Raw genomic sequence first — 8,515 nt, forward strand, 5'->3', positions numbered from 1 at the left:
GAACATCAATAGCATATGCTCTAAGATCAAGAATTGACAAATGGGACCTCATAAAATTACAAAGTTTCTGTAAAGCAAAGGACACCATCAAAAGGACAAATTGGCAAGCAACAAATTGGGAAAAGATCTTCACCAACCCTACATCAGATAGAGAGCTAATATCCAATACAAACAAAGAACCCAAGAAGTTAGACCCCAGAAAACCAAATAACTCTATTAAAAAATGGGGTACAGAGTTAAACAAAGATTTGTCACCTGAAGAATTTCAGATGCCAGAGAAACATCTTAAAAAATGCTCAACTTCATTAGTCATCAGGGAAATGCAAATCAAAACAACCCTGAGATTTCACCTTACACCAGTCAAAATGTCTAAGATTAAAAACTCAAGAGACAGCAGGTGTTGGCGAGGATGTGGAGAAAGAGGAACACTCCTCCACTGCTGGTGGGGTTGCAAATTGGTGCAACCACTCTGGAAATCAGTCTGGCGGTTCCTCAGAAAACTGGGTTCCAAAAGATCCTGCTATACCACTCCTGGGCATATACCCAGAGGATTCCCCAGCATGTACTAAGGATATATGCCCCACTCTGTTCATAGCAGCCTTATTTATGATAGCCAGAAGCTGGAAAGAACCCAGGTATCCCTCAACAGAAGAATGGATGCAAAAAATGTGGTATATATACACAATGGAGTACTATTCAGCCATTAGAAACAATGAATTCTTGAAATTCTTAGGCAAATGGATGGAGCTTGAGAACATCATACTAAGTGAGGTAACCCAGTCTCAAAAGATCAATCATGGTATGCACTCACTAATAAGTGGATATTAGCCCGGAAAACTGGAATACCCAAAATATAATCCACACATCAAATGAGGTACAAGAAGAACAGAGGAGTGGCCCCTTGTTCTGGAAAGACTTAGTGTAGCAGTATAAGGCAAAACCAGAACAGGGAAGTGGGAAGGGGTGGGTGGGAGAACAGGGGGAGGGAAGGGGGCTTATGTGACTTTCGGGGAGTGGGGGGCCAGAAAAGGGGAAATCATTTGAAATTTAAATAAAATATATATCGAATAAAATAAAAATACATAGAAAAAAGAGATATAGGAGTTATTCTAATATAACTGCAAAAAGTCTGGAAAACAATACCATTTATAATAGTTTTTAAAAAGTGTTCATGGACTGAACTAAAGACATTAAAACTGCAAAGAAAACTGTGAAACAGTAAGGACAGAATTTAAAGACACTAGAATGTGGGAGGTCTTCCCTGTTTCCTCATTGGCAGAATTGAGAAAATGTATCTCCTTTTTAAGCAACAAGAGATCTGCATATTCAGTTGAATCTCCATCAAAAGCCCAATGATATTACTTTCATAAATAGAAAAGGCAATCCTAAAATTCTATGGAAAGACAAACTGGTAATCAGATAAAATAATCCGGAGCAAACCAGAAAGCAATTCTGGAAGCATCTGCATCAAAATGTCAAACTGGGATGCAGAACCCCGACAAGGGCACAAAGCCAGAAACCCAGACAATGGACACAGAGTACTGAACCTAGAGGTAAGTGTACACACCTCCACATTCCTCAGTTTTGAAATGATGCCAAAACATACATTATGAAAGAGAAAGGCCTCCTTAATGCTCATGCTGAGAAAAGTGGGTAGACACATGAAGACAAATTAAACTTGTTCAATATATCTGAACTGGTATAAAAAAGTAATGGAAATGATTCCATTCAGTGTAAGAAACTTCAATATAAGACTGGAAAAGCTGAAAGGCTTAGAGGGAAGTATTTGAAGACATAGACATTGGTAACATCTTTTACTAGGATTCGAGTACCTCAAGAAATAATAAAAAATTCAACATTGAAGTTACATAAAGTGAAAGTCTTTCTCACAGTAAAGGAGTCAACTAAGAGTGCTGTTCCAGTAGACTCCTGCAGAAGGGGAGCTGAGTTGTGCCAACTGTCCATCTGACAGGGATTGATATCCTGAACACATGAATACCTAAAATCATAAGCAACAAAAGAACAAAACCACACGTGATATATGGGTAAATGAGGTGTGCAGAGAGCTTTCAATCAATAAGTCTATCAAATAAGCTTTCAATCAATAAGTATATTAATAAGACTATCAAACAGTATTTGATAGTCTTAGGTATTGTTGCAATCAAAACTACATCAAGACTCGGTATCAGTGCAGTAGGCCATCTAGCCGATAATGGACATCAGTGTGTTGGTGAGAGTAAAGGAATCCTACATGTGGGTGAGAATGTAAATTAGCTCAGCTACTGAAAACAGGGTGGAGTTTACTCAGAAAGAAAGCAAGAGAAAAGAAAAGAAGAAAAACAGAGCTCTACAATTTCACCTACAACTTCTGAATGTACACTCAAAAAAAAAATCAATGTCACCTTATGATATAGATAGAATTTCTTATTGCTGCACTGTCCAAAAAGAGGAGAGATTTGTAATCAGCCTACGTGACCATCAGTGGAGGAATGGGTAAATAAAATGTGGTAAATGTAGGTGATTAATTTATTTTTGTTAAAAAGAAGATAAAGTGTGCTGCTTGAGAGGAAACCGACAGAGATCACTACACCTAGTGAAATATGCCAAGCCTCAAAGACAAATACCACAGGTTTCCTTGTATGCTTGATTAGGGGGGAACTGTTAGTGATATGGAAGAGCAGCAGAGAAGGAGAGAAGATGCTAACAGAAGAGGCATCACAGTGAGAAAAGTTCATTATATTTGAATGGAAATGCCACAATGAATCTCCTTACTTTGTATCACAAATATAATAAAATGAGATATTACACATAAAATATTTATAATAAAGCCTGACAGCATCAATAAAGGCTTCTAAGAATATCAGTTGTTGTTTGTATATATTTCTTTGTGTAGTTCAAATTATGATTTTCTAGGCTACATACTAATTCCATGATATGGGAATCAAAAAATAAAGATTAAATAGCAAAAATACCAGGAGAACCTATAGGGTCTGTAACAGTGATGCTTAATTTGGTTTTTCCACAATGTCATCACTTATCAAAAGCTTTGGTTTTGAAACGTGGTAGCTGCAATTATATCTTCATAAAATACGAGAAATCACGAGTGTGCTTAGGATCTGCTTAGATGTGGTACGTTGGCTTGGGGTGGTGATTCATGAAAATTTCAGGGTTTTAGGATTTCAGCAAGCATAAGACAAGAAATAGAGGGAAGATGAATGGAAACGGCCTAAGGCAGTCTTCTCATCCTTCAGCACGAACAACGTCATTTTATTCTGTTTTATGTAGGAGAATTCTGAAAGGAAAAAGATGAAGTTTCGAAACTACTGTAGTGGGTTGAATAGAACATGGCATACCATTTGAGTTTGCTAAGCTCTGAAGCAATGAGAAATATCTGTGTTAAGAAGACACTTTTCTTCACGAAACGTTCCCTGTCACATTTATGAGCATGATTAATAAGATTCTTTGTTTGTCATAAAAGATAGCATGAGGACCCCCACATCCACTAATTACAGTAGGGAACTTGTAAATTTTGCAGCAGTTCTTATCAACTTTCCGAGCAGACACACAAATCATTGATGGTCACTACTCATGGTCTTAGTAATTTGAGATCCAATAAAGAGGTACTTTTCACAAAAGTTTCAAAGGCCCTGCAGAGCATGCTTTCCCCTTCATACAGATAAGATTTTCCTCATGTGTCTCCCTGAAAACTCCCTCAGGAGTCTCAAAATCCTGTTAGAATTCTGAGATTATTAGCTAAGCAACTTTATTTTATTTTTTATTATATATATTCTTTATTTACATTCCAAATGTTGCCCCCTTTCCTGGTTTCCCCCTCCCCCGAAAACCCTATAAGCCATCTCCCTTTCCCCAGTCAACCCTCCCCAGTTTCCCTGTTCTGGTATTCCCCTACACTGCTGCATCGAGCCTTTCCTCCCCTTGGTGTCCAAGAAGGCCATCCTCTGCTGCCTCTGAGTCTGGAGCCATGGGTAACTCCATGTGTACTCTTTGGCTGATGATTTTGTCCCTGGGAGCTCTGGGAGTACTGGGTGACTCATATTGCTGTTCCTCCTGTGGCACTGCAAACCCCTTCAGGTCCTTGGGTCTTTTCTCTAGCTCCCCCATTGGGGACCCTATATTCAGTTCAATGGCTAGCTGAGAGTGTCCCCCTCTGTATTTGTCATGTACTAGCAGAGCCTCCCAGGTGACAGTTATATCTGGCTCCAGGCATCCACACTAGTGTCTGGGTTTTGTAACTGTATATGGGATGGACTCCTGGGTGGGGAGGAGGCTAAGCAACTTTAAATCAAGGAAATGCTAGACTAGCTTGCCTTCTTATAAAATGGTGGAAAGTCGTGTTGGAGAGGTGGATAAACATTTAAGAGCACACAGTCCTTTTGAAGTGAATCAGAGTTAGATTCTTAGCACCCACATTGGGCAGCCAATGACAGCCTGTAACTCAGAGTATCTGATGGACTCTTCTGCACACATGCACTCAAACATACACATAATTAAAAGTAAAATTAAGAATTTTTAAATGCTCAGAACATTTTGGAATATGCACACACACACACACACACACACACACACACGCACACCATTCAAATCAGTATGTGCATATAGGCTCGTAAATTTGGATGCTGTGTTGACACTACTTGAAAGGATTAGTAAGTGTGGCCTATTGGAGGAAGCTTGTCTTTGGAAGTGGGCTTTGAGGTTTTCAGAAGCACAAGCCAGGCAAAGCACTCTTGCATCTCCTGCTGCAGATGAATCCACATGTGAAACTCTTAGCAACTTCTCCAGCACCATGTGTGCATCTGTACCACCAAGCTTCCTGCCATGACAATGAGCTATGCCTCTATAAGATTAAGCAGGCCAAGTTAAATGCTTTCCATTGTAAGGGTTCCCTTGGTCATGATGCTTCTTCACAGTAATACAACACCAACTAAGACAGAAATTGGTACCTCCACTGAGCAGGGCATTGTTATGAGAGGCCTGGCCATGCTGATGTTGGAAGGATGCGGACTTTGAAGTAGAAAAGCAGCTGAGCACTTTAAGTGGGAATGGATGGGCCACACTAGTAGGAGCATTGAAGGCAATGGTGCTAAGAACAATGTAGATTCTGATAGTTTGGCTCAAGTCGTTTCAAAGTAGAAGAGTATTAATAATACTCTTGGGTTATTTTGGAAATAACTGCTCTTGGGTTATTTTGGAAATATTTTGCCTTCTGCTCTTGTCCAAATAAAATCTTTCAGAGATGAAATAAATTAGCTTTGCATTAATGAAGCTAACAGAAGATTTCAAGACAGCCTAGGTTTGTTGCTGTTGTATGAGTACTTAATGGTGGCTACTTTTAGGCATATCTATAATGAAAAGAAGAAAAGCAGAAGCAAATTAAGAATATAAAATGTACAGTTTGAGGAAGAAAAGGAGCACGAGGAATTGTAATGGAGCCACATTCAGTACTCAAGGAGATAAAAAGTTTAAAGAAAAGGCTAATCCTAATTGGGATAAAGAAAGTTGTAGTCTCAGGTCAGGACTCCATCCAGGTAAGCTTGCAACCTGTGAAATGGAATTAAAAAGAAGCTTAAGCAGTCAAGGAAATCATAGAAAACAGAACTCTGATGAAGTGTATGTGAACAAGGAAGCAATCATGTCCCTGCCGCATCTAGCAGAAGACCTTGGCTGCTTTGGCCATGGTTCTGGCCACAGCTTTGCTGTGGTTCTGGCTTCACACTCAAGGATACAAGGAAGGGGTTGTAGAATTTCCCTCCATAGCTAAGGAAAGCCACTGCAGCCAGACATGTGTCAGAAGTGTCCCTGTATGGGGGCCCAGAGAGGCCAGTGCAGGAAGCTGTGGAAGTGAAGCCTGAATCTTGTTGGAGACTCCAAGATGCTAGAGATGCCAGAGTTGTGGGATATCCGCCAAGGAGAGCTGCTAACAGTGAGTGGAAGCAGCCCAAGAGAAAAGTGTGTTGCAGTCAGCAAAGATGAAAAAGAGCTGGAGATCTGAAGAGAGCTTTGACATCAGACATAGAGATTGAGAGTTTGGAAATTGTCCAACTGGTTCTCAGTCTTGCTTTGGTATTTCCTCACTGTGCTCCTTCTCCCCCCTTTGCCAAATAATAATGTACATTTTGTGCCATTGCATGTTGGAAGTATGTGATATGCTTTTTGATTTCGATTTTATGTGGTGGTTACAATTAAGAGATTGCCTTGGCTCTCAGAAGAGACTTTGAACTTTGGACTTCTAAACCTTGTGGAGGCTGATAGACTCACAGGAACCTTTGAAGTTGGATTAGATGCATTTGCATCATGATATTTCTGGAAGCTTGTGAGGGCCAGGGAGGAAACTGTGATCATTTGAATGAGAATGCCTACCCCCATAAGGTCATAAATTTGAATCTTTGGTCACCAGGAAATAGCACTCTTTGAAAGGATTAGAAGATGTCAGCTTATGAGAGGAAATGTGTCACTGGAGGCAGGCTTTAAAGTTTTCAGAAGCCCAAGCCAGGACAAGTGGCCTTCTCTTCTCCTGCTGCCTGTGAATCTGGAAGTAGAACTCTCAGGCAGTACTGTGTCTGCCTGTGTTCTATCACGGCTCTCTACCAGGGCAAGGGACTACCCCTCTGACACTAAAAGCAAACCCCAATCAGATGCCTCCTCCTCCTCCTCCTCCTCCTCCTCCTCCTCCTCCTCCTCCTCCTTCTCCTTCTCCTTCTCCTCCTTCCTCACCTTCTCCTCCTCCTCACCCTCCTCCTCATTGTCCTCCTCCTCCTCACCCTCCTCCTCATTCTCCTCCTCCACCTCTTCCTCCTTCTCCTCCTCCTCTTCCTTCATTCCTCCTCCTCCACCTCCTCCACCTCCTCTTCCTCCTCTTCCTCCTCCTTGTCCTCCTCATCCTCCTCGTCCTCCTCATCCTCCTCGTCCTTGTCCTCCTCCTCATCTTCCTCGTCCTCCTCATCCTCCTCCCCGTCCTCGTCCTCTTCCTCTTCCTCCTCTTCCTCCTCCTCCTCCTCCTCCTCCTCCTCCTCCTCCTCCTCCTCCTCCTCCTCCTCCTCCTTCTTCTTCTTTTTTAGAGAAGTAAGCAAGTAAGCCTTTATTTCCTTCTTTCTCAAATTAAGCAGGCTGACTTGGGTACTTTGAGGGGATTAGTCGAAGAGACCAAACCCCATATCCTCTGACTCTTCCTTTGCTTCAGCTTTGGCTGGGGCTGCAGCTGCAGCAAGGGCAGCAGTGGTGGTGGCAGCCACGGGGGCAGCAGCTGCAAGTGCAGATGGATCAACCAGGAAGACCTTGACCTTTTCAGCAAGTGGGAAGATGTACTCAGTCTCCACAGACAAAGCCAGGATCCGCTTGTACTCATTGATGATGGAGTGCAGCACTGAGGCAACAGTCAGGTAACCGATCTGCAGACAGACAGTCCCCATTGTGGACATCATCTAGGAAGCGAGAGTGCAGGTTCTGCTCTGTGATGTCCAGCACGTCTGGGTTATAAATGCTGCCACTGTCAAACACCTGCTGGATGATCAGCCTGAAGAAGGGAGAGATGGTCAGCATGTTCAGCAGTGTGGCTTCATTGGCTCCTACCTTGTCTCCAGTTTTTAATCAGCTGCACATCACTCAGCATTTCAATGGTACCTCTGGAGATTTTGATGGTGATGCCTAAAGCCTGGAAGAACGAGGTCTTCTCTGGCCCCTGACCAGCATTTTGGGCTGGCACAGTGACCTCGCACGGGGCGACGGCATCAGCTCGAGCAGCAGCTGGCACCTTATTGGCCAGCAACATATTCCTAATCACAGTGAGGTCCTCCTTGGTGAACATGAAATCCACATTTTCTCGATGTGAGGCAGCAGTTTCTCCAGAGCTGGGTTGTTCTCTGGGTGCCCCTTGATGGCCTTGAGGTTGTTGTCCGTCAGCACCACAGCCTTCCCTCGGAGGGACATGCAAATCCGCTGCATCTGCTTGGAGCCCACATTGTCTGCTCCCACAGTGAAGCATTGTGGGTAACAATCCAAAAGTTGGATGATCTTAAGGAAGTAATTGGACTTCCAGGTTGCCCTGTTTTCTCTGGGCATCACAGTGGTGTGTCAAGGATTGCCACGTGGTGTTTAAAGACGGTGTTACTTTAACGAGGATGCCTGACAAGAGAGCTAAAAGCCTTCTTTTAATAATAGAGTTACCTTGGTCATGGTGTCTCTTCACAGCAATAGAATACGGAGTAAGACTACGTTTGTGTATGCTTATATGCATATATACATACATACACATATTCATTTTAAATTAAAAATAGAAAAAGTATACATCTTTGTAAATTAATGTCCCTCTCCCCCAATTTCTTTGTAACACCATGTATTTACCCAATGAGTATGAAGAAATAAAGGTGGACTTGTCAAGGTGGTGATTTTGTACTCTGTGATTTCAGCCTGAACCATGGGTAAGTCTGATATCTTCTTAATTGTGTTTAATTGTATATGCTTAAAATGGAATCATCACTATACAACCTTCTTGTTTATA

The 8,515-nt window shown here is 42.1% G+C and overlaps 1 pseudogene; it reads right to left on the bottom strand.

The window, feature by feature from the left end:
- Positions 1-7,148: 7,148 nt before the first annotated feature.
- On the bottom strand, positions 7,149-8,076 carry LOC127682407 (60S acidic ribosomal protein P0-like; annotated as a pseudogene).
- Positions 8,077-8,515: the final 439 nt, after the last annotated feature.

The sequence above is a fragment of the Apodemus sylvaticus genome, chromosome 4 (assembly GCF_947179515.1).
Source record: "Apodemus sylvaticus chromosome 4, mApoSyl1.1, whole genome shotgun sequence".
NCBI classification, from domain to species: Eukaryota; Metazoa; Chordata; class Mammalia; order Rodentia; family Muridae; genus Apodemus; species Apodemus sylvaticus.